Source organism: Vulpes vulpes, chromosome 9 (assembly GCF_048418805.1).
Source record: "Vulpes vulpes isolate BD-2025 chromosome 9, VulVul3, whole genome shotgun sequence".
Lineage (NCBI taxonomy): Eukaryota > Metazoa > Chordata > Mammalia > Carnivora > Canidae > Vulpes > Vulpes vulpes.
The window spans coordinates 60,467,172-60,492,275 of NC_132788.1; the positions used below are offsets into that span (position 1 = coordinate 60,467,172).

Here is a 25,104-nt window from a genome sequence, read left to right on the forward strand (position 1 = left end):
TTGGCTTTTGCCACATGCATAGAGCTGTTGCCATTTATGTGTGTCCCCGTCCTTAATGTTTCTCTTACTCGCTGAGGTCTTGCACTACAATTGCCCTCCGCCAGTCGGGAGCCCTCTTGCTTGGGAGGTCGTGCCTTCCACACCCAGGAGAGTCTGCGGCCAGTGACTGCCACAGGTGCAAAATCCTGCCCCTTGGGCAGCCAGGTGGTTCAGTGGTTTAGCACCGCCTTCATCCCAGGGCATGATCCTGGAGACCCGGGATCAAGTCCCTTGTCGGGCTCCCCGCATGGAGCCTGCTTCTCCCTCTGCCTGTGTCTCTGCCTCTCTCTCTCTCTGTCATGAATAAATAAATAAAAATCTTAAAAAAAAAATCCTGCCCCTTACCTCAAGGTGGGGCCAATTCAGCGGTGCACACCTGCCAGGCCCAGATTAAAGCCAACCTCCCTGGAAGGTCGCATCCTCATTAGCTCCCACCCCACATGTACATACTCATCCTGGCTGGCTCTCACCTTCCTGGGAACCTGCCCTAAGACACCTATGTGCTCTCCACGTGTGGCATACTGTCCAGCACACGGCAGGTGTCCCGTCACTATTTTTAGTGAATGAATAAATCAGTATGGCTTGGCTTCCCAGCCCTGCCCCTCATTAACTCTATAACCTTGGCCAAGGTAGTCCTGATCCTGAGCCTCTGTGTCCCCAAAGACCAGGCAGGGTAATCCCATTGGTAGAGATTATCCTGTGTGCCATGGGGGGCAAATGGAGTTACGTATGACAAACCCTCACCCTGCCCTGCTCAGCTTTTTCACTCCTCCCTGAATGTTAAATCTGGTCAGGCCAGCTTCCTTGTTAGCTCCTGGTGGGGTGGCTTTCTGTTTCCTGGCCTCTTTCCTCCAGGGGATAGGGCTCACAAACGCTCTGTGGATGCTCTTTGCTTGATTGAAAGTGCTTTGGGCAACAGGAGGAACTTTAGGGAAAGGCAGCGATTAGAAGAGAAGAGACCATTAGGTATTAATGCCACCCACCATCAGTACTGCAGCCGGACTGCCTTCCTTTGAGTGTGCTGAGCTGCAGTTAATTAGCTTTTGGATTTCTTAGCTGTGGGGTGTCGCTTTAATCATCTGCCACCTGGCCCCAGTTCTGCCCTGGGCGGGAGAGAGGCCTCTAGAAGCATGAGCTGAAAGGAGGCTAGTTGTGCAGCATGAGAGCCCCTCAGAGCTGAAAGTATGCTCCAGCAGCTGGACTGCCCACCTGCCTGCCCCATGTGAGGGCTCCGAGAGGCTGGACTGATGTGTGGCATGTGGCAGAGCCGGGGTCCAAGCTCAGGGGTCCTGTGTTATGGCTTGGGGCTTTGTCCATCTCACCATCCCTCCCTGCATGCCACAGGTACTTCCCTAGCACCTCCTCAGAGTGGGGACCTCGGGATTTTGTGGATGAGGAAACCAGAGCTCATCCTTCCCCTCCAGCGCCTTGCAGCCATCAACAGGCTAGCAAGCAGATACAGCGATAATAACAAATGGTGAAAAGGATCACGAAGGAGACCAATAGTGCAATGAAAGGGAGTACCATGAAGCCTCTCAAAGGAGCTGACGTACATTCCCTAAGAGGACCAGAAGTTTTCCTCTGTAGAATGGCAGTTAATAAATAAAAGATAAAGTAACAGCATGAGACTATCATAATTTTCAACCCCAAAAAGAATAATGGACCAGGCATTGAACATCAGTGGCTGCAAGCATCACAAAAATGGAGACCAGCAGATACTAAGTGCCACCGATGGAAGAACACAGCATCGCCCTGAAATCGCCAGAAAATTGAACCTAAATCTGATAAAGCCCTTAGCTCAGGACTGTTCAATTAAATACACACAAATGCAAGTCAAACAGGTCACATATGTAATTTTAAATTTTCTAGAAAGAACATGGAAAAAGAGAAACAAGAAGTGAAATTAATTTTTTTAATTTTTAAAAGATTTTATTTATTTATTTATTTATTTATTTATTTATTTTTATTTTATTTTTTTTTTGACCGACACACACAGAATTTGGCTTTTATTCTGGCCTTCACACATCTACTGCTAAGACGACACACATCGGCGGTACCCCCACCCCCCCATGACCATTATGACTACCCCAGTTTCCTCAGCCCCCTCCTCCCATCCCACCCCTTCTGCCAAGCTCCCTGGGTGGGATCTCTGCCTAAACCTCACCCCGGGCATGCAGCATGAAGTGCCCATGCAGCTCCCCGAGGTTGTCGAAGGAATCCTCACACTCTGTACAGTGGTAAGTGCCTTCCTCCTCTTCCTCCTCCTCCTCCTCCTCCCTCCCAGCTGGTCGGCCCTCCCCAACCCGAGGTGGCTCCTCCTCTTCCTCCCCGAGGACCCTGCCTCCAGGGGCTGGAGCTTCCTGGGGGGCTGTAGCAGGGCAGCAGAGCCGAAGATTTTATTTATTTATAAAGATTTTATTTATTCATTCATGAGAGACACAGAGAGAGAGAGGCAGAGACACAGGCAGAGGGAGAAGCAGGCTCCATGCAGGGAGCCTGATGTGGGACTTGATCCGGGGTCTCCAGGATCATGCCCTGGGCCAAAGGCAGGCGCTAAACTGCTGAGCCACCCAGGGATCCCCAAGAAGTGAAATTAATTTTAATAGTAGCTCTTACTTAACCCAGGATATCTGACACATTATCACCTCAATATATAATCAATACCAAAAAATGATTGATGAACTGTTTTCCATCCTTCATTCATACTTAGTCCTTGAAATCTGGTGTGTGTTGTATGCATACAGCACATCTCAGCTTGGATGAGCCACATTTTAAGTACTCAGTAGCCACATGTGGCTCGTGGTTACTGTCCTGGACAACACAGCTCTGCTCAACTACCAGTTTCCTGGAAATTCAGAATACAGGAATGTGTGAACACCATCACCCTGATGCAATCAGCAAAGTCCACAAACTGATTTTTTTGGAAAACTCTATAGAAAAAGCAATCTAGCTTTAAAAAAATAAAAAGGAATACATTTTTAAAAAGATTTCAGGGGATCCTTGGGTGGCTCAGTGGTTTGGCACCCCTTTGGCCTGGGGCTTGATCCTGGAGTCCCAGGCTCGAGTCCCGCTTCGGGCTCCCTGCATGGAACCTGCTTCTTCCTCTGCCTGTGTCTCTGCCAATCTCTCTGCATCTCTCATGAATAAATAAAATCTTAAAAAAAAGATGTTAATTTTTTGAGAGAGAGAGAGAGCACAAGCAGGGAGAGCAGAAGAGGGAGATGGAGAAGCAGACTCCCCACTGAGCAGGGAGCCCAATGTGGGACTCTATCCCAGGACCCTGGATCATGACTTGAGCCGAAGGCAGACACTTAACCCACTGAGCCACCCGGGTGCCCCAAGAAATAAATTTTAAAGGGAAAATTTTCCCCTTTAAAATGGAGGGAGGACCCATAAATTAATAGTCTTCATATCAACTAATCACAGTATGTGAAACTTCTGTGATCCTGGTTGAAGCAAACAATCTGTAAACAATCTGTAAAGCATTTTATAATGTTTATGAGATAATTGGACATCTGAACACTGAGTATTCATTGCTGTTAAGAGTTGTTATTTGTTCTAGGTGTGATAATGGTGTTGTGGTTATTTATTCTTTCAAGGAGTCATTATCTTTTAGAGAGACACACTGAAATATTCATGGAGGTATTCTGAAATAATATGAAGTCTAGAATTTGTCAGAATAATCTGGGAAGGGAAAGAGTAGTGGGGGTGGAGTGAAATGAAACAGGACTGATAATGGGGGTGCTGGGTGAAGGACATATGGGTCTCATTATACCATTCTGCCTACTTTTGTGGATGTTTGACATTTTGCATCATAAAAAGTTTTTTTCTTTTTTTATAAAAAGTATTTTAAAGAAGTTGGGATGATGTTGGAAAGGGAGAGATTGCACCAGGGTAGGGGTGTCTGCGTTATTCACTAGTGTCTCCTAGCGTCTCACACAGAGACCACACATGCTAGGTCCTTAGCACATTTGTCACTTTTTGGCTATGTTTGCAGCTATTTTTGTCCTTAGGGCTCTTCAGGTATATCCCACTATGGGTGTACAGTCAAATTACTGTGTCTTCAATCATAATTCTTCCCTGTCTGGTTACATCCACAATGTTTTCCTTTTTAAGGCTTGTTGTATTTCACTTTTAGTGATTTTTAAAACTTTTATTTTATAATCATGTAAAATTTTTGGATGCTTCCCAAGCCAAGTCTAGAAAACAAGGCATATTCGAAGGAGTCTGACTCCAATCCCTGACAATTTTCTTTTGAGGACTTACCTCCACCTTTTGGTATAGCTAATGGGAGTAAAGACAGGAACCTTCCTCCAGCCTAAAATTTTGACCCAGGACCTACCAACAAACTTACTGATCATCTCTCTTGGGAATCTGAAACTCTAACAGAGGGACAAAGACATGAAAACAATTGGACTTGACTCATCAGGTGGTGACATCCTGACCAGATTGCCCTTGCTACAGCCCCACTCTCGAGGTCCTAGCATCCTAGCCCTCTGACCTTGGTTGGGTTCCTGCCTCCATCCCAGCCAGGTTCTCCAACCTTCACTCAGTTCCAAGCCCCCCAATATGAATCCACTTAGTTCCCTTTTGCTTACATTAGCTTGAGTCTCTTTCTGCAGTTTGCATTGTAAGACTCCTGACTGAAGCACAGACCTCCGGCAACATATAGCATAGTTAAGTACTTAATCCAGGTTCTGATAGACACCCAGAGTGACAGTCCAAAACCCTCAGAGCTGTGAAGTGAGCTTGAAGAATTCCCTGAATCAGGCAAAGCTGGAGAAGCAGATGTGGCAACCAGGGTTCCTATGCCAGAGGTTAGGCTGGGTTATCAATGTTCCTGGGCTGCATACCTGGTGGTATTGGCCTGAGGGTCCCAGAACCTGTGCTTAGGATGGTGCTCTCTGAACATTTCTCTCCCAACTCACCCCGGCTGACACATCTCCATTTATGACATCACTGGAGCAAGGGCTGTGATTTCCACTGTAGCTCAGCCTTGTTAGCTATTCAGAGGCTAGACCTTTAAGGTTGAGGTGTTTTTTTGCTGTATTGAGTTGTCCTGACCCTACTTCTGGCAAGTTGATTGAAATGCCTGGGGCCAGGTATAGGACAATAGGGGGCAGTGGGAACTGGAGAGAACTGGAGGGGTTATGCTACTAGGTTCTAGTGATTGTCACCATGAGGCTCAGGATTACCAGATCACCTTATTTTTCATGAGAACCTAAAACTTAAGAATTTTATGCTAAATGTACTTATTTTTAAAATACTCTAAAAAATTTCAGTGGGATGAATTCATCCCATGGGCTATCAGTTGGGAACTGCTGGCCTACCACCTACATTGTGTGCTTTCCTCTATGGATGGCCATAGTCTGTCTGTATGTCTGCCTCTCCCATGAGCTCATGAGTCTCAAGAAGGCCAAGATCATGATTGTCTTGCCTTGCTTAGTACCTGGCATATGGCAGAGTTCAATATACCCATGGATGGATGGACAGATGGGAGAGAGGTCACAAAATTCACATAGGATGACAATGCAAAGATATGCATCAATATCATACGGGGCAGGGAAGGGAGAAAGGGAAGAGAGGTGACTTGGCTTCTTAGTTTGGATGTGGCTGCACCACTAGTCATTAGCAAGTTCCTCTATCCAGGTCTACAAGGGCCAGACCAGTCCCATTCCAGAGCTTTCAGATTCTATTCTTAGACTAGCACTTCCAGAGCACTCACTCCACCCAGGGTGAGGACCTGCTTTCCTGTGTCCATAAAGCTTATAGCCTTGTGATTATTCAGAGCTAAGGGCCTGAGGGCTATGGATTGCATGCTTTTCCCCCTGCCTGGCCTCTGATCACCTCTACGCCCCTCACTCCAGAAGGAAAGCAGCCTGCCTGGCCCCCTGCTAGTCTCAGGGCATAGAAGTCATAGTTCTCAGGCCAGGATGGAGCAGGGATGTGGGGCTTCCCTTGGCCTGCCCCCCTTTGCTTTCTGATGGTATCCTTTGAGGAGCTTCTTCCTCCCCTGCTCCACCGCCCACTTGGCCTTGAGGACACAGAAAGGCTCATCAGTTGCTATAACAACACCTACCACCTTCTTCTGCACTTAGCCAGGCAATTTAGTCCCTGTTTGATAATGGATCTGCCTGTAGAGTGACCGGTTCCCTTTAAACTGGCCAGCCACTAGCCTGGCCTTTGGCCTTAGAGTTGGGTCTGAGACATGATTACTATTAGCAGAGGAGTTGTTGATCTAGTCAGCCAATTATTGAGTGCTCACTGCGTGCCAGTATTATAATGAAGCCTTTACAAGCACTATCTCATTTAATCCTCACAGTGATGCTATGAGATGGGGAACATGGCTGTCATGTCACAAATGCTGGTCTTGGTTACCCCCAGAGGAGACCCTGCAGCAAGGGTAGCAGCAAAAATTGGTGAGATCTGAGGCAAGCAGGAAGGAGTGAGGTACAAGGAGGCAGCGGGGAAAGCGTGCTCTGTTAAGTTACCACCCTGGGCAATTGGAGATGAAGCCTGCCAGCAGCCAGTGTACACACACATCTCCAAGTTACCCATCTGAAGGGGGATGGAGTTGGGGATTTATCCACTAATTCCACCAGCCATAGGTTGACAGTTGCTGCTGGGTGTATGTGAGCTCCCCAGCACTTCTGTCCTACTCTAGGGGACTCTTCGAAATCACTCTGGCATCTGGCTGGGAAAAGCTTGTGGCCAGGTGATGCAGAGGCTGGCTGTGGGAAGCTGGGCTGGGCATGTGCTGACAGCACTCACAGTATCTGCTACATCGCTTATGAATATGTGTTGAATAAAGGAACAAAAGAAACTGTGGAAGGCAGAACAGCCCCTCCCAAAGATGTCAATGGCCTAATCCCAAGAGCCTGTGGATATGCTATATTACATGACAAAAGGACTTTGCAGATGTAATTAAAGTTACAGATCTTAAAATAGGGAAATTATCTGGTGGACCCAATCTAATTACATGAGCTATTTTTTTAAATTTTTTTTATTTATGATAGCACAGAGAGAGAGAGAGAGAGAGAGGCAGAGACATAGGCAGAGGGAGAAGCAGGCTCCATGCACTGGGAGCCCAACGTGGAATTCGATCCCGGGTCTCCAGGATCGCGCCCTGGGCCAAAGGCAGGCGCCAAACCACTGCACCACCCAGGGATTCCTACATGAGCTACTAAAGCAGGGAACTTTCTTGAGCTGGAGTGACAAAGAAGAAGCAGAAAGAGCAGCTAGAGAGGTCCAAAGCATGGAAGAGACTGGGCTTGCCTGAGGAGTGCTGGCAGCCCTTAGAGGCAGAGGCTGGCTCCCAGCTGATAGCTGGCTAGGAAACAGGGACCTCAGTCCTACAGCCATACCATCTGGATCCTGCCTACAACCTGACTCCACTCTGAAGTGGGTTCTACCCCAGAGCCTCCAGCAAGGGCCCGGACTGGCCAACACCTCTATTGCAGCCTGTGAGACTCCAAGCACAGTACCCAGCTGAGCCCCTTACACTCCTGAGCTACAGACTGTGATATAATAACTGTGTGTTATTTTAAGCCACTGGGTTGTGGTAATTCATTAGAGCAGCCTTGGGAAATGAATACAGAAACTGAGGTTCAGAATGGGCAAATAACTGGCTCAATGCCATATAGTCAGTAAATGATAGAGGTGAAAAGTCATTTATCATCAATACCCAGGTCCCTGGCCTCTAGGTAATGCTATTTCCTGGTCTTTGAGGGGCAGGAGAAGAGAGGAAATACCTAAGAAAGGCTGCGGAAAGTGGGGAGAATACAATTAAGAACACAGATTCTGGCCTGGACATATTTGGTTTGAAGTCTGCTCAGTAACTAATTAGCTGGGTCACTTTGGGGAAAATCACATTACTTCTCTAAGCCTTAAATTCCTCATCTGTAAAAGGTAGGTGATAATAGCACCTCCCTGGTGGGGTGTATTGTGAGGATTAGAGGAGATTGTGCTTATAAAGGGTTGTTTGCGAGGCCGGGCCTATGGGAAGTGCTAGGTAAAAATTTGCCTCGTATGGTCATATATGTAGCATCCATTTTGTGTCAGGTGCCTTAGTGGTACCCCAATACACATAACCACTGAGGTAAGTGTTGTCATGCCCATTTTACAGATGAGGCAACAAGGCTCATGCAGATGAAGGGACTTGTCCAAAGTCACACAGATGGTGTCAGATCTGGACTTAAACTCAGCTCAGCTTGAGTTCCTCTGTCCAGGCCTCCCCAGCAGTCCTGAGGTTTATGTCGAGGACTTTACCAGTGAGCCTAGAGAATCAATCAGAGCCTTCCTCTCTTTGCCCTGAGGGCAGTCATGCCAATTCCAGATGTTCAAAGAAAGCTTTCTCATTCTGGTTTCATTTTGCTCTAGCTGTCTGTTGCCTGCTCCATACATGGTGCTGGAAAAGGACCCAGGCTTCATTAAACACTTACAGGGGCCTTGGCTGTGTCAGACCCTGTCTTAGGCACCCGGACATGTAGCTCAAAGAGCCCTGAGCCCAGCCCTTGGAGAACACCTGATGAGGACAACAGACATGTGAATAACTATGGCATGGTGTGCCCAGGTTATAAACCAGGTCTGAACAGAATGATGATGGTGGTAGTAATAGCACACTATATTGAGATTGTTCTTATGTTCGGCAAGTGAGAGAATTAAAGACATTCAAGGAGAAAAAAGGTGATTCCAGGGCATTACATGTTGCTGAGATTAATAGAGAAAAAATAAGATAAGGAAGGAAGATAGGAATGGTGAGAGAGAGGTGTTAAAATTTAAATTGTTTCTTGAGGGGGATCCCTGGGTGGTTCAGCGGTTTGGCGCCTGCCTTTGGCCGAGAGCACGATCCTGGGGTCCTGGAATCGAGTCCCGCATCGGGCTCCTGGCATGGAGCCTGCTTCTCTCTCTGCCTGTGTCTCTGCCTCTTTCTCTCTATGTCTGTCATGAATGGATAGATAAAATCTTAATAAATAAATAAATAAATAAATAAATAATTTGTTTCTTGAGGAGGCCTCACAGAGAAGATCCACCAAAATGGAGTCCTGAAGGAAGTAAATGAAGATACCTGAGGAAGAGTTCCCCCAAGCAGAGGCAATAGCCAGAGCAAAGGCTCAAGAATGACCAGGTGAGTTCAAGAATACCTGCTATATTCCAGAAACCTAGGAGACCAGAATGGCTGGGACAAAGTAATGGGGAGAGAATAGGTGAGGTCGGTTCATGTAGGGCCCCAACAGCTATCAAGGACTTCATTATTTACTCTGAGTATGATGGGGAGCCAGTAGAGGGCTCTAAGCAGAGGAGAGACCCTGGTAGAATCAGCAGGACCCCCAGAGCTGTGTTGAGGATGAGCTAGGAACTGGACACAATAGCAAAAGCAAGAAAACCTTTTAGGATGTCACTGCAGCAACCAGGGGAAAGATAATGGTGGCCTGAGCCACACAGTAGTGTCAAGAAGTGGTTGGATGCTGGAAACAATGTGGAATGATCTCAGACATACATTGTTAGGTAAACAAATCAAACTGTAAGATATGGAGTCTTGGGTCACTTCTCCCTAGAAGCAGACTTTGAGACAGACCTAGTAAATAGTTTATCCCAGGAAGCACTGGGAGGAGAGAGGGAAGTGAGATGGGAAAGGGAGAGAAGACAACAAAGTGTGTGCTACTGAGCAGATTATTTTTTCAGCAACTGAGACTCAATCCCCCTGGGGAGCTCTGGGAGACAGTGTTGAATGCACCTTGGTGATCCCAGTGGAGAGGCAAGAGGATGGCACGATTATGTGTCAACTGCTGCTAGCCTTTGGTTGAGGTCAGTTCTTAGAGCGAGGCATGAAGTTCCTGGCACTGCAGCCTGCCCTGGCACAGGCTGAGAGGACTCCTGTGACCCGACGAAATCTGCAGGCAAGGAAAGCCAGGTAGTTAGAATTGGAAGTAGTCAGTGTAGAGTGTCAGGAAATCACAAGGACATGGGGTAAGGGCAGGACATCAGTGGTGTCTCTTAAAGCAAGTTTGTGATATCTGTAATTCCTGTTTTTCAGAAGGAGCATCTAGAGAATAGCACTGAGAGGATAGTTAAGAAGCTGGTGACATTGGTTGCCTCTGGGGAGAGACAGTGGGATATTTAGATTCAAGATGGCTGAGACACTCTTTACCAAATAACTTCCTATACACTTTTATTTTTTTTACTGTGTGCATTTTAACTTATGAAATTAAAGAAACTAAGAATGGGAATTTCACTTTTCATCCATGAAAAAGGCAACAGCCAGATGGAAAGAGGGGAAACAAATGAGTGAAGCCTCATGTTCACCATGACGTTTAGCCTAGAGGCACTTTCCAGATCACGGTGTAGGATGGTGGCAGAGAGCAGAGTTTGAATCTGATGAAGTAATTGACATTTTCAGGTCAGAGAACCAGAGGGGAGGGATTTACACAGAGGAGGATGGCGGTGGGCAGAGGGTGGGGAGGAGGAGAAGTCCATGTGGGGGTTTCTGGTAGATCCTTGGCTAAGGACTGGAGTGCACATGTAGAGGGAGAGTCTGCAAGGCCCAGACACTGGTGATCACCTGATGGAGTTCCATCCCAGAGTGGACAGACCTCACTGAGTATCTTGGACATTAAGTTGACAGCTCAGAAAGGCCACACCTAAGAGTAAAGATCAAGCACTGGGGCCATGTCCTAGCACAAAAGACAGAAAAAGATATATCACTCCAAATGGTAAGCTAAAGAAAAGATGATATTATGTAAATATCAGACACAATTCATTTTTTTAAAGAAGATTTTAGGGCAGCCCCAGTGGCTTAGCGGTTTAGCGCCACCTTTGGCCCAGGGCTTGATCCTAGAGACCTGGGATCAAGTCCCATGTTGGGCTCCCTGCATGGAGCCTGCTTCTCCCTCTGCCTGTGTTTCTGCCTCTCTCTCTCTCTCTCTCTCTCTCTCTCTCTGTCTGGCTCTCATGAATAAATAAATGAAATCTTTAAAAAAAATAAGAGGATTTTATGTATTTATTTGATACACACACACAGTACAAGCAGGGGGAGGGGTACGCAGACAAAGAGAGAGACCGGCTCCCCACCAAGCAAGGAGCCCCGACTCAGGGCTCAATCTCAAGACTTGAGCCAAGGGCAGATGCTTAACTGACTGAGCCATCCAGACACCCCAAAACTGACTTCAAGATAAGGAGAACTAACAAAGATAAAGAGAGATTTTTCATAAGGACAAGAGAGCCAATTTAATCCTAAATGTACAGGCGCTTAATAACATAATTTTGTAATAAGTAAAGCAAAACCCCATAGCTTAAGGGAAGAACAGACAAATCTATCATCATGTTTGGCAAAGTAACAACTCTCAGCAATTGAAGAAAAAGTAGGGGAAAATCAGTATGGCTATAGAAACTTTGAACACTATCAATCCCCTTGGTCTGACATTTTAGGAGCTCAACCCTCCAATAATTGCAGAATACCCTTCTTTTAAGGTACAGGAAACATTCACTAAGATGGATCATAAACTGGGCCATAGGATAAGTCTCAATATAATTCAAAACTTGATACATTTTTTAAAGACAAACCATATAAAGTGTGTTCTTGGCCTACACTTGAATGAAATTAGAAAATCACTACATCTGTAAATACCTATAAAAAAAGGAGCAAGGGGATCCCTGGGTGGCGCAGCGGTTTGGCGCATGCCTTTGGCCCAGGGCGCGATCCTGGAGACCCGGGATCGAATCCCACATCGGGCTCCCAGTGCATGGAGCCTGCTTCTCCCTCTGCCTATGTCTCTGCCTCTCTCTCTCTCTCTGTGACTATCATAAAAAAAAAAAAAAAGGAGCAAGATGTCAAATCAATAACCCAATTTTAATTAACAATCTTAAACTAGAATGTGAGCAAATTGAAATAAAAGCAAACAGAAGAAAAAAATAATAAACGTTATGGTGGAAATGAGTGAAAGGGAGTACAGAAAAATAATAGAGAAAATTAATACAACCAAAAGTTGTTTCTTTGAACAAACAAACAAAACGGATAGACCTTTGGCTACATGATCAGGACAGGAGAGAGAAGATTCAAATTATTAAAATCAGGAATGAAAGAGCAGAAATTATTACCAACCTTTCAGAATAACAAATTGCCAATGTTACCTTGATACCTAAAGCCAGAAAAAGTCATAAGAAAACTACAGACCAACATCCTTTGTGGATAAAGATGAAAAATCATCAGCAAAACACGAGTAAACAGAATCCAGCCATCTATACAAAGGATTACACACTATGACAAAGTCAGATTTATCCTAGAAAGGCAAGGTTAGTTCAACATCCAAAAATTATTTAATCATATCAATAGAACAATAAGCAAAAATCACACAGTCATCTCAAGAGTTGCAGAAAAAGCTTTTGACAACCCAAACCTTCTCATGACAAAAACTTCTCAACCTGGAAGGAATAGAAATGAACATTCTCAACCTGATAAAGGACATCGATGAAGAAGCCACAGCTAATAGCATACTTACTGGTGAAAGATTGAAAGCTTTCCCTCTAGGATCATGAATGAGTCAAGGGTATGTACTCTCATCACTTCCATTCACTATTGTACTGTAGGTTGTAGCCAGGAAGATTAGGCAAGAGAAAGAAAAGTCTTCACATAATTATGAATATGGAAAATCCTAAGGAATGAACATCAGAAAGGAGGAGGAGAAGAAGAAGAGGGAGAAGAAGAATAAATCACAAAGAAAGGAAAGAAGGAAGGAATGAATGAACGAAGGAACTACTAGAGCAAATGAGTGCAGGAAAGTTGCAGAATGCAAGATAAATGTACAAAAATCAACTATATTTCTATGTACTAACAATGCATTATCCAAAAATGAAGTTAAGAAAACAATTCCATTTAGAATCAAAGGATTAAAATGCTTAGGAATGAATTTAACAAAAGAGGTGAGAGACTTTTATAGGGAAAACACTTAGAAAGCAACTAAAAAAGACTTAAATAAATGGAAAGTCATTTGTGTTCATGGGTAAGACAATATTGTTAAGATGGCAATACTGCCCACATTTTTCTACAGGTTCAATGCATTCTCTATTAAAATTAGAGTTGTCCCTTTTTTTTTTGGCAATGATAAGCTGATCCTAAAATTTATGTCGAAATGCAAGAGGGCCAGAATAGCTAAAACAACCTTCAAAAATAACAAAGGTGGAGAAATCATACTTCCCAATTTCAAAACTTACTTCAAACATACTGTAATCAAGACTGTGGTACTGGCATGAGGATAGATACATACATCTGGAAGTTGAGAGTCCAGAAATGAGCCTCTGCATTTATGACTGATTTATGACAGAGTTCCAAGACAGGTGAAGAATTATCTTTTCAACAAAGGATCGTAGAGCTGGACATCCACATGCAAATTGAATCAGAGACCTTAAGTGTAAGAGCCAAAGTTACAAAACTCTTAGAGGAAACTGGTGTTATTTTTAGCTGGATTATACAATGGGTTTCCTAGCTATGACCTGAAAAGCACAAGCATTTTCTCATGTGCTTGTTGGCCATGTGTATGTCTTCTTTGGAGAAATTTCTTTTAATGTCTTTTGCCCATTTCATGATTGTATTGTTTGTTTCTTTGCTGTTGAGTCTAATAAGTTCTTTATAGATCTTGGATACTAACCCTTTATCTGATATGTCACTCGCAAATATCTTCTCCCATTCTGTAGGTTGTCTTTTAGTTTTGTTTACTGTTTCTTTTGCTGTGCAGAAGCTTTTTATCTTAAGTCCCAATAGTTCTATTTTGCTTTTGTTTCCCTTGCCTTCCTAGATGTATCTTGCAAGAAGTTGCTGTGGCCAAGTTCGAAAGGGTATTGCCTGTGTTCTCCTCTAGGATTTTGATGGATTCTTGTCTCATATTTAGATCTCACTTGCCATCAGGGAGATACAAATCAAAACCACAATGAGATACCACCTCACACCAGTGAGAATGGTGAAAATTAACAAGACCGGAAACAACACATGTTGGAGAGGATGTGGAGAAAGGGGAACCCTTTCGTACTGTTGGTGGGAATGTGAACTGGTGTAGCCACTCTGGAAAACTGTGTGGAGGTTCCTCAAAGAGTTAAAAATAGAGCTACCCTACGACCCAGCAATTGCACTGCTGGGGATTTGCCCCAAAGATAACAGATACAGTGAAACGGCAGGACACCTGCATCCCAATGTTTATCGCAGCAATGTCCACAGTAGCCAAACTGTGGAAGGAGCCTTGATGTCCATCGACAGAATGGATAAAGATGTGGTCTATATATACAACGGAATATTACTCAGCCATTGGAAATGATGAATACCCACCATTTGCTTCGATGTGGATGGAACTGGAGGGTATTATGCTGAGTGAAGTAAGTCAATCGGAGGACAGTCATATGGTTTCACTCATATTGGGACTATAGTGAAGGGGATTATAGGGGAAAGGAAAGAAAATGAGTGGGAAAAATCAAAGAGGGAGACAGAACATGAGAGACCCCTAACTCTGGGAAACAAACAAGGGGTAGTGTAAGGGGAGGTGGGTAGAGTGATGGGGTGATTGGGTGACAGGCACTGAGGGGGACACTTGATGGGATGAGCACTGGGTGTTATATTTTATGTTGGCAGATCAAACTTCAATAAAAAATATACCAAAAAAGAGAAAAGCACAAGCAACAAAATAAAAAATAGATCAACTGGACTTGATCAAAATTAAACACTTTTGTGCTTTAAATAACACCATCAAGGATGTGAAAAACACAACCCACAGAACAGGAGAAAATATTTGCAGATCATATCTTTGATAAAAGTCCAATGTTCAGAACACATAAAGAACACAACTCAACAATAAAAAGACAGATAAACCAGGGGCACCTGTGTGGCTCAGTCAGTTGAGTCAGTTCAGTCTGTCTGTTCAGTCTGAATCTTGATTTCAGCTCACATCATGATCTCAGGGTCCTGAGATACAGCCCAATGTCAGACTCCCCACTTGTCAGGGAGTCTGCTCGACATTCTCTCTCTTCTTCTCCCTCTCCCTCTCCCACTGTGCTCTCTCTCTCTCTCTGTCTCTCAAATGTATAAATAAATCTTTACCAAAAAAACCCCAACAAATAACCCAATTTTAAAACAAAGGATTTGAAAAGACATTTCTCCAAAGAAGATGTACAAATGCCAATAAGCACATGAAACTCAACATCATTAGTCATTTGGAAATGCAAACAAAATCACAGTGAGGTACCCCTTCACATCTAGTATGATGGCTAAAATAAAAGGAAAAATAAAACCCAGGAATAACAAGTGTTGGCAAGGATGTAGGGCTCCTGGGCCTTTTATGCTCGTTAGTGGAAATGTAAAAGGGTGCAAGCTGCTGTAGAAAACAGATGGGCAGTTCCTCCAAAAGTAAAACAGAAAGTTACCATATGACCCAATAATATCGTTCCTAGGTATATTCCCAAGAGAATTGGAAGCATATGTTCACACAAAAATTGTGCACAAATATTCATAACAGCATTATTCATAAGAGACAAAGGGTAGAAACAACCCAAATGTCCACTAACTGATGAATGGATAAACAAATATGGCCTATCCATATAATGGAAAAGTATTCATCCATGAAAAAGGAATGAAGATAAAAACATGGAAGAATCTTGAAAACATTATGCCAAGCAAAAGAAGCCAGGGACATCTGGGTGGTTCAGTGGTTGAGCGTCTGCCTTTGGATCAGGGTGTGATCCTGGCACCCAGGATCGAGTCCCACATCCGGCTCCCTGCATGGACCCTGCTTCTCCCTCTGCCTGTGTCTCTGCCTCTCTCTCTGTGATTCTCATGAATAAATAAATAAATCTTAAAAAAAAAAACAAAAACAAAAACTAGCCAAATATGTATGCCACATGTATGTATGCCACATATTGTATGATATAATTTCCAGAATGGGCAGATTCATAGAGTCAGACAGTAAGTAGATCAATGGTTGCCAGATGCTGCTAGGGGAGGGGAGAGGGGAGTGACTGCTAATAGGTACAGGGTTCCCTTTGGGGTGATGAAAATGTTCTGGAATCAAATAGCAGACATGGTTGCACAACCTTACGAGTTGTATATACTATACTATAGTATATCCTGTATAACTATACTAAAAACACTGAACCATATACTTTGTTCTTTGTTATATAGTTTAATAAAATAATTAAAAGAATAGCATATACACACAGCATTTGTATTAGGAGGCTTTTAGCTGCAGGTAACATAAATAAAATCTCCACTAGTTTAATCAATAAGAAAGGCTATTGACTCAAGAAGCTTGCAGTCCAGAGGCAGATGGAGCCCGCAGGATCAACTGATTCAGTAGCTGAATGTTGGTGTCAAGGATTCAGATTTTGGTACATCTCTCTGCTCAGCAGTCTTCAAGTATGTTTTAGACTGGTAGTAGGCTATTTCAAGGGACTCCAGACAAAACAATGTCCTGAGGCAGAAAAGAGAGCTCACCTTCTTAGGATTTTCTCTTAAGAAAGGAAACCCCCCCACCCCGGCTCAGCCTCCAATGGACACACTTACTTTCAAGTCACTGAGGCCCAGCCTGGATCTTGGGGTGCTATCAACCTTCCCTGCAGCAAATGGCTGAATGGGTAAAGAATGAGTGCTAAACACAGTAAGAATTAGGAAGGAAGGGGGAAATAGATGTTGGATGGGAAGCCAATAATTAAGTTATCTCAATAGAAGATGACTGATTCAACTTTTACAAATTTGATTACAAAGTATTAAAATACTCAGCCAATGAGCTAGAAGAAAGTACACGGACAATGTGAAGTCCAGTGTTCTCCATGGAGATTTAAGATGTAATAGTACCAACCAAGGATACATCATGACCTCTATCCTCTCTGCCAGAGGTTTCCCAGAGAGATTTCATCCTTTGGAAGAGACATTGACTATAGAATAAAGAGAACCCCAACCTGAGAACATGTTATGTGTATCACAGCACAAATAAATCAATTTCTTTTTTTTTAATTTTTATTTATTTATGATAGTCACAGAGAGATAGAGAGAGAGGCAGAGACAGAGGCAGAGGGAGAAGCAGGCTCCATGCACCAGGAGCCCGACGTGGGATTCGATCCCGGGTCTCCAGGATCGCGCCCTGGGCCAAAGGCAGGTGCCAAACCGCTGCGCCACCCAGGGATCCCAAATAAATCAATTTCTAATTATTCCTAAGACAGGATGAGTTGTAGAGTATTTCTTTTCAATTTATAAATAAAAATGGTTAACAAAAATAAATAATAAAAAAGCTTTTTAAAAAATAGGCAAAAGACTTGAACAGATGCTTCATAGAATAATATATCCTAATGGCCAATGAGCATGTGAAAAAGTGCTCAACTTCGTAAGTCATCAGGGAAATGCCACTTCTAAATTTAACAGCACTGAAACGCCAAATGTTTGTGAGGACATAAAGCAGTTCGAGATATCAAACATTGCTGGTCGGTGTGTAAAATGGTACACCCACTTTGGAGAACATTTTGTTACATTCTTACAAAGTTAATACCTATCCTACAATCCACCCATCCACCCCTAATTATTAATCCTCAAGAAATGAAAACAAATGCCCTCAGAAAGAGTTGTTCAAGAATATTCATAGCAGTCTGTTCATAAGCCAAAAAGGAGAAATCACCCAAATGGCCATCAGTGGGAGAATGGATAAACAAATTGTGATGTATTCATAATGGAATACCACTTAGTAATGGGAAGGAAGGCATAACTGCCCAATGGTTGAATTTCACAGACATGGATGAATTTCACAGACATGATGTTGAATAAAAGAAGCCAGACCCCCCAAAAGTTCATACTGTGTGATTCCATTTATATGATTTTCATGAACAGGTACATCTAATTCACAGTGATAGAAACCAGAACAGTGATTGCCTATGCGAAAGGAACATGGAAATGTTCTGTATGCCGAGAATCATGTTGATTACATGGGTGTATACATTTACCCAATTCTGTTTATTGATAACACCCAAGATCTGTGCATTTCAATGTATGTAAATTTTTCTTTAATTAAATGAAAACGGTGAGAGCAGAAGTGGCAATTAGAGAGGAAGGACAAACAGTGTATGTTCTCATTCATTTGGGGAACATAAATAATAGTGAAAGGCAATATAAGGGAAGGGAGAAGAAATGTGTGGGAAATATCAGAAAGGAAGACAGAACATAAAGACTCCAAACTCTGGGAAATGAACTAGGGGTGGTGGAAGGGGAGGAGGGCGGGGAGTGGGGGTGAATGGGTGACGGGCACTGAGGGGGACACTTGACGGGATGAGCACTGGGTGTTATTCTGTATGTTGGTAAATTGAACACCAATAAAAAATTAATTTATTAAAAAAATGAAAGAAAAAAAAAAAAGAGAGGAAGTGTCTGGAGCCAAATTGGAAGAGGCAGGAATTCAGAGTTGAAGAGTTTGCCTCTGACGTTCTGGGCCACAGGGGTCTAACTAAACAGGGTGTGTGTGGCTGGCCTTTGGTGCATTCCAGGGACATCGTCTGCCTCCGGCTACCCTGCTGTACAGCTTTGGTGGCCGAGTCAGCTTAGCTCCTAGGATCTGGGCTTTGCCACCTGCCCTATCCTTCCTGAAACACCTTGGAGAGTTTGTCCCTCAGGAGATGCTCAACTGGAAGAGGCAGAGCAGCCCCTAGGCCCTGGGTCTCCAGCCCTGGGTGAGGCAGGAGTAAAGAGGAGCCACCCCCTCCCTCCCAAACCCCTGCCTTCCTGAGCTAAGCAGGGCTGAGGCTTCTGAGAAATCCCATTCTGAGTGCCAGCCGGCCGCCCAGTCCTGCTCTATGATTTGTCACTGCTCTGCATGGTTGATGACTCAGTGTGGGGGAGGCAACAGGAGCCTTGATGCTGCCAAGGCAGCCCAGGGCTGCTGCTGAGGGAGGAAAAGCTGCCCATCCCTGTGGGGACGAGGGTTTCCGCTCCTGACCTGTCATTCTGGGCAGACAGGATGACAGAAGCGGAAAGGGCTTGAACTTTGGGGACCAACCAAGTTGGGGTTCTTCTAGGTAAGGCTTAGTTTCTTGTCCTGTAAAATGGGGTAGGGGTGTTTCAGGGCTTTGAGTGCATGTGATTTACTGAGGGAAAACTTGTAAAGGGTGAGGGAAACAGGATAGGGAAGAGGGAGGGGCCTAGGGGGAAAGTGACCCCAGGTAAGGTCCAGCCTCAGGATGTCTGGGTGGCTCAGCGGTTTAGCACCTGCCTTCTGCCCACGGCGTCATCCTGCGGTCCTGGCATCGAGTCCCACATCAGGCTCCCTGCGTGGAGCCTGCTTCTCCTTCTGCCTGTGCCTCTGCCTCTCTGTGTCTCTCATGAATAAAATAATAAAGTCTTTAAAAAAAAAAAAAAAAGGCCCAGCCTCAGCCGGATCCCCTGGGGACTATGGGACTCCTTGCACTACTAAGTTGTTCACAACCCCAGGTGGAATTGGGAGCTGGTTTTTTTTGCATCCCTTTCTCAACACTGGCTGTGGAAAGCTCTTGGAGGGGTGTAAGCTACTGTGAGACTTCTATCAGCATAGTGCAATTTTCCAGAGATGGGGGCAGCTTTGAGCTCTTGGCAACATCTACACAGCTGGTGGTGGGTATACTGGCCTGGTTATGGAGACCTGACTGGGGTCCCAACAGCCCATATTCAAGGGGTAAGATACCCACTTCCCAGGGCTTCTGTGAGTGAAGTGAATAATAGGCAATAGGCAGTGAAGAAATAGTAATTATTTCTTAGATGCATGAGAAATGGCATGTAGTACTGCAAGTGTGTGTGCCCTGCCTACTGCAGATCCAGCACTTTTAAGGACCAGGGCAGAGTGAGAATTGAAAGTCTATGCATTTAAGCAAGAGCAATATCAAAAATACTTAATAGCCAAAAAGAAGCTGGCAGGGCAGCTGGGGCCTGGAGACCCGTTTAGTTCCTGGATCATAGGAAAGTTTGGGGTTTCTGAGGACAGTAGCTGAGGTAGTGGTGGGGAACCCTTGAAGAACCTGGGACAGCAGTTACCAATAATCTGGTCTTACCAGCTTGCTGCATCATTCTGCCTTCCTGCCATGTACTTGTGTGACCTTTATATACACCTACTGGAGATGGGGGAGCCTCCGGTCACCTCTCCACACTCTGCCTCCTGACATTTTCTCTATTATATGCTCCTAAGAAGTTGAGCATTGACCTGAACATCATCTGGTCTGTTCAACCCAGCACTCTGCTTTTGATGGGGGCTTTCCAGAAACAGTGAGTTTAAAATGTTCATGGGAGGTCCACATTTTCTCTCATAACCTACTGTATGTACATCATGGGAGGAAAGAACACTGACTGGAATCAGAAAGATCTGAGTTTGGATCCAACTCTGCCATTTCTTGGCTGTGTGCTTTTGACCGAGTTGCCTTACCTCTCTGAGCCTCAGGTTCCTTCTCTGTTAAAAAATAAAACAAAAATAATAAACTTAAAGGGATAAATTAATGTGCCTGCTCAGAATAATGACTGGGAGAAGTAAGCCTCATGATGTCACATACTTAGCACAGAGTAAGCCCTTGGTAAATGTTTGTTCTTTGCCCCTTCCCTCTTTTGGAACAATGTATTTTTGGTCCTGTCATCCCTGGGGGAACAACTTTCCTAGTTTCACCACCTGCCATGGGGGTCTTGCTCATCCCACTTATTACCCTAATGAAACTCTTTACCTTCTGGGAGGGGATACTTATCCTTTTAATTTCTGGCTCCAGTTCCAGGAACTGCCTTACAAAGGCTTAGTTATTTTTTTCTCAGCTATTTCTTGAACCTCCCAGAAGACTCATCTCTGTTATGAGCACCCTCATTGTCCCCACCATCCGGCCTCCCTTTCCTTGGAAAGAGGGTTTTCCATGAGGTGGAGCCTTTGCCAGTAAGCTGTGTCTGTTGTTTGGAAATGTGTTAAGATGGGATGAAGACTCACGTGAAATCTGTCACCACAGATGACTTCAAAGGAGCTGGTGGCCAGTACCAATTTCCTGCCTTGATTAGAGGTGCTTCTGCAGGAGAGGAGGCACTTACAGGACATAAATATCGGGGCACAGACAGCACAATCCCAGCCTGACCTTGAGGTCCAGGGAGGCAGCTAACAAGCAAAGTGCATCTCTTGATACGGTCTGAGTGTTGAGACAAAGTGAGAGAGATCCAGGTGTGCAGGAGCCCTGCCCTGAGTTCTAGAACTGCCACCTGCTAGGGAATGGGATCAGGGCTTGAGTCCTGGCATGGCTGCTTCCCAGCTATGTGATCTAGAGCATTGTACCAAACCACTTTGTGCCCCAGTTGCCACTCCTATAAAATGGATATGATGATAATTGGCATTTTTCCCTGATAGTGAGGGCTTTCTTCCTTTACACATAGGCATTGTCACTTCTGGTAGTAGTACCTGCTTCTTCTGGAGAGCAGTCCCTGCACACCCGGGCCCTGTGTTTGGGAAAGGCTGGCCTCCAAACTAGGCCTGTGTTTCAGCCCTGGCCTACAAGCGTATTCCATCCTCAGGCCCTCATTGTTCAGAGATGGATGCTGGACCCCTGAAGGTTCGGTGGAATTCAATTCAAGGACTTCTGTTGGAAGTGTTGAGAAATAATTCTTTCCACAGGGGTTTCAGAGATCTCCGGCAAGGGTTTGTATTCCGGGCTGCTCATGGCCATGTTGCTTCTATGAAAGGAGAACCTGACAAGAAAGGAGCCAACACAAAGCCATGAGATAGAGTGGAAGGTGTCTGATAACATCCTTTGAACACCTGGATCCAGCTGGACCTGAACACCTCATTGGGGTTTGTTATCACTGTATTTTTTGCTAAAGCAAGTTGTGTTGGGTTTTCCATCTTTTGCGTTGCAGAGTCCTTCAGTAGTGTCATATATACAATAATGTATTCTTCTCTGGTTGCTTGAAGACAAGCCACAAGAGGTTCCTTAGCACAGCACCTGGCATACAGTAGGCACTCAAATGCCCCTTTCTGGGAATATAAGGGAAGGGAGAAGAAATGTGTGGGAAATATCAGAAATGGAGACAGAACATAAAGACTCCTAACTCTGGGAAACGAACTAGGGGTGGTGGAAGGGGAGGAGGGTGGGGGTGAATGGGTGACGGGCACTGAGGGGGGCACTTGACGGGATGAGCACTGGGTGTTATTCTGTATGTTGGCAAATTGAACACCAATAAAAAATAAATTTATTATTTAAAAAAAAAAAAACAAATGCCCCTTTCTCCAGGGCCTCTTTTCTCATTTGTCGGGTGGGTGCACTGAACTGTGTTCCAGTGCTTCTTAGTGGAGATGGAGACCATAAAGGGAAAAACTGAGCAGTCTGTTAAAGTAACAGAGGAGCACTGGGATAGCAAGAACACTCCCCAAATGTCCACATCCTAATCCCTGGATGGACCCTGTGAATAAGTCACACTACATGGCCAAAGAACTTCAGAAGATATTATTAAATTAAGGATTTTGAGACAAAGAGATTTTCCTATATAGAGATGGGTCCAACCTAAGCATGCCAGTCCTTAAAAAAACTCGAGAATCAGGTCAGAGATGCAATATTCTTGGCTTTGAAGGATGGAGAAAGGGGACCTTGAACCAAGGAATGTGGCAGCTTCTAAGAAACCAGAAAAGGTAAAGAAATGGGATTCTTTCTAGATCCTTTATAAAGGAATGCCACCCTGTTGACACTTTTAATTTTAGCCCAAGGAGACAGGTGTCAAGACTCCTAACCTCCAGAACTGCAAGACAATCAGTTTATGTTGTTTTTAGCCACTGAATTTGTAGTAATTTGTTAATAGCAGTGGCAGAAATTCATACAAGAATTCATACATCTGCTTATTCTTTTCATTCATTCATCATTCAGCAACTATGTATCAGGCCCTGTTAGTAAAACAGATTTCATTTCTGCTCATAATCTACTTGAGGACACAGAAAATAATACTCAGTTTGAAAAGCTCTGTCAGGGGAAAATGAAAGCTGCACGATGGGAAATGTACATGTTGCTATGGGAACATGAAGGCGCCACCCAATGCAGCTCTGGGGTGAGACTTATGGTGGCCTGAGAGGACTTCCTGTAGGAAGTGCTGTCTAAAAGCAGACACAGGAAGGATGAATATGAACAATCTTCCCTGGGTGGGTGGAGCTAAAAAGCGTGTGGTGCTATATTAGAGTTCTTCAGAAGAGCAGAATCAACAGAACACGTACATATGTACATAGAAATTTATTTTAAGGAATCGGTTCATATAATTGTGGCAGTGTGGTAAATTCAAAATCTGCAGGGTAGGCCAGCAGGCTGGTTACCCAGAAAAGAGTCACAGTCTGAGTCCAAAGGCCTCCTGCATGGCATAATTTCTTCTTGCTCAGGGGAGGTCAGTCCTTATGCTATTAAAGCCATCAACTGATTAGGCATGGACCCCCATTATGAAAAGCAATCTGCTTTAGTCAGATCCCACCTATTTAAATGTCGATCTCATCCAAAATACACCTTCACAGAGACATCCAGAACAATGTTTGACCAAATGTCTGGCCTCTGGGTCCGGTCGGGTTGAGACATAACATTGACCATTAAAGCATCAGCTTACACATATAGACATATGAAAAAAACACATTATTTTGTCTCAGTCACTTAAGGGTGTCCCTCTAGCCACACTCACTTGGCAAGCATTTCAGTCTCAGCTATGTTTTGGCAGGCTACCCTGTTTTAGGCTCAAACAAGAATCAGGGATGAGGGCATTTTGGGACTGCTGGGAAAGCAGGGATGAGGCCTGTTCCCTTGTCCACATGAAGGCTACTGTCACCATGTCTCCCTCTGCTCCCTGAGGCAGCTGTTCGGCTTGCTTCTCTGCTCCACCAGCCCCTACTGCCTCCAAAGTCTTCTTTAGGAAAACTTCCCTTCCTTCAGCACATGTCTGAATGTGGAAACCCTCATGAGTTCACTCAAGGTCTCAGGGCTATTTCTCCAGGCATTCTGCAAAGGCAGGGACACAATATTTCTTCCCTCCCTACAAAAATGACCACCCTGAGAACCCCTCCATTCCTTTCCTGCCCCTTCCTCCCTAGTCAGATCTCAGCCCCCACCTCTGCCTCCCTCCATAGACCTTCCTCCCTAGCTGAAGTCTGGGGTAGGTGAGGGCCCTTGCAGAGGCCTGGAAAGTTCTGTTTGAGGCTCTGAAACACAAAAGTTCCTGAAAATATCAGAAATCACACTCAGAATTATAAAGGGATTTGCGAGAGAGAGAGAGGAGGAGGAATGGATAAAAACATCACTTTTCTGAATCATGTGCAGGAGTGAGAATTAGTCAGAAATGAATTCTGTAATGAGTGACTTTGCCACATGCACATTAGAAAGAAGGACCTGCTGTGCAAAGGCCCTGGGGCAGGAGGGGAACCACAAGGAGGCAGGGGTGGGCAGAGAGAACAAAGGAGAATGGTGAAAAATGAGATTGGGATGGTAGACAGAGGCCAGACTGGGGCTGGGGCGGGTGGGGGGGTGGTCCTGATGCCAGATGAAAAGTATCCTGAGGATGGCAGGAGGATGTGAAGTACTTTAAGTGGCAAGCAACACAATCACATTTGAGTTTTTAGAAGACTTCCTCTGGCAATTGGGCAGAAAGTGTCCTTGATGAGTATTATGGGCTGAAGCACACCCTACCCCCTAATTCACATGCTGAAGTTGGAACGCTTAGAAATTCAGAATGTGACTGCTTGTGGAGATAGGGCCTTTCAAGAGGTAATTTAAATAAATAAATAAGTCATTAAGGAAAAGTAAGGTCATATGGATGGGCCCTAATAGAGGATGTCTGGTGTCTTTATAAAAAGATGAAATTGGGACACAGACACAGACAGAGGTAGACCACATGAAGAGACACAGCGAGAAGATGGCCATCTGCAAACCGAGGAGAGAAGCCTTAAAAGAAATCCACCCTGCGGACACCTTGATCTCGGATGTCCAGCCTCCAGAACCTTGTGGACACATGTTTCTATGGTTTAGGTTGGCTAGTCTGTGGTGCTGTCACAGACAGCAGCCCAAGCAGACATATACAACAGGGCAAAAGTGGCCCCTGGGATGCTG

The 25,104-nt window shown here is 44.6% G+C and overlaps 1 long non-coding RNA gene across 3 annotated transcripts in view; it reads left to right on the forward strand.

Annotated features, from left to right (window-relative positions):
- Positions 1-22,102, forward strand: part of LOC112933713 (uncharacterized) — a 49,967-nt gene extending 27,865 nt beyond the window's left edge. For 2 of the 3 annotated variants that reach the window (XR_011994321.1, XR_003237724.2), the window contains 2 exons: positions 9,049-9,166; positions 21,654-22,102. This is a non-coding gene — a long non-coding RNA (uncharacterized lncRNA). The remainder of the gene's footprint in view (positions 1-9,048; positions 9,167-21,653) is intronic. The other variant, XR_011994322.1, reaches the window with a different exon arrangement.
- The last annotated feature ends 3,002 nt before the right edge of the window (positions 22,103-25,104 follow it).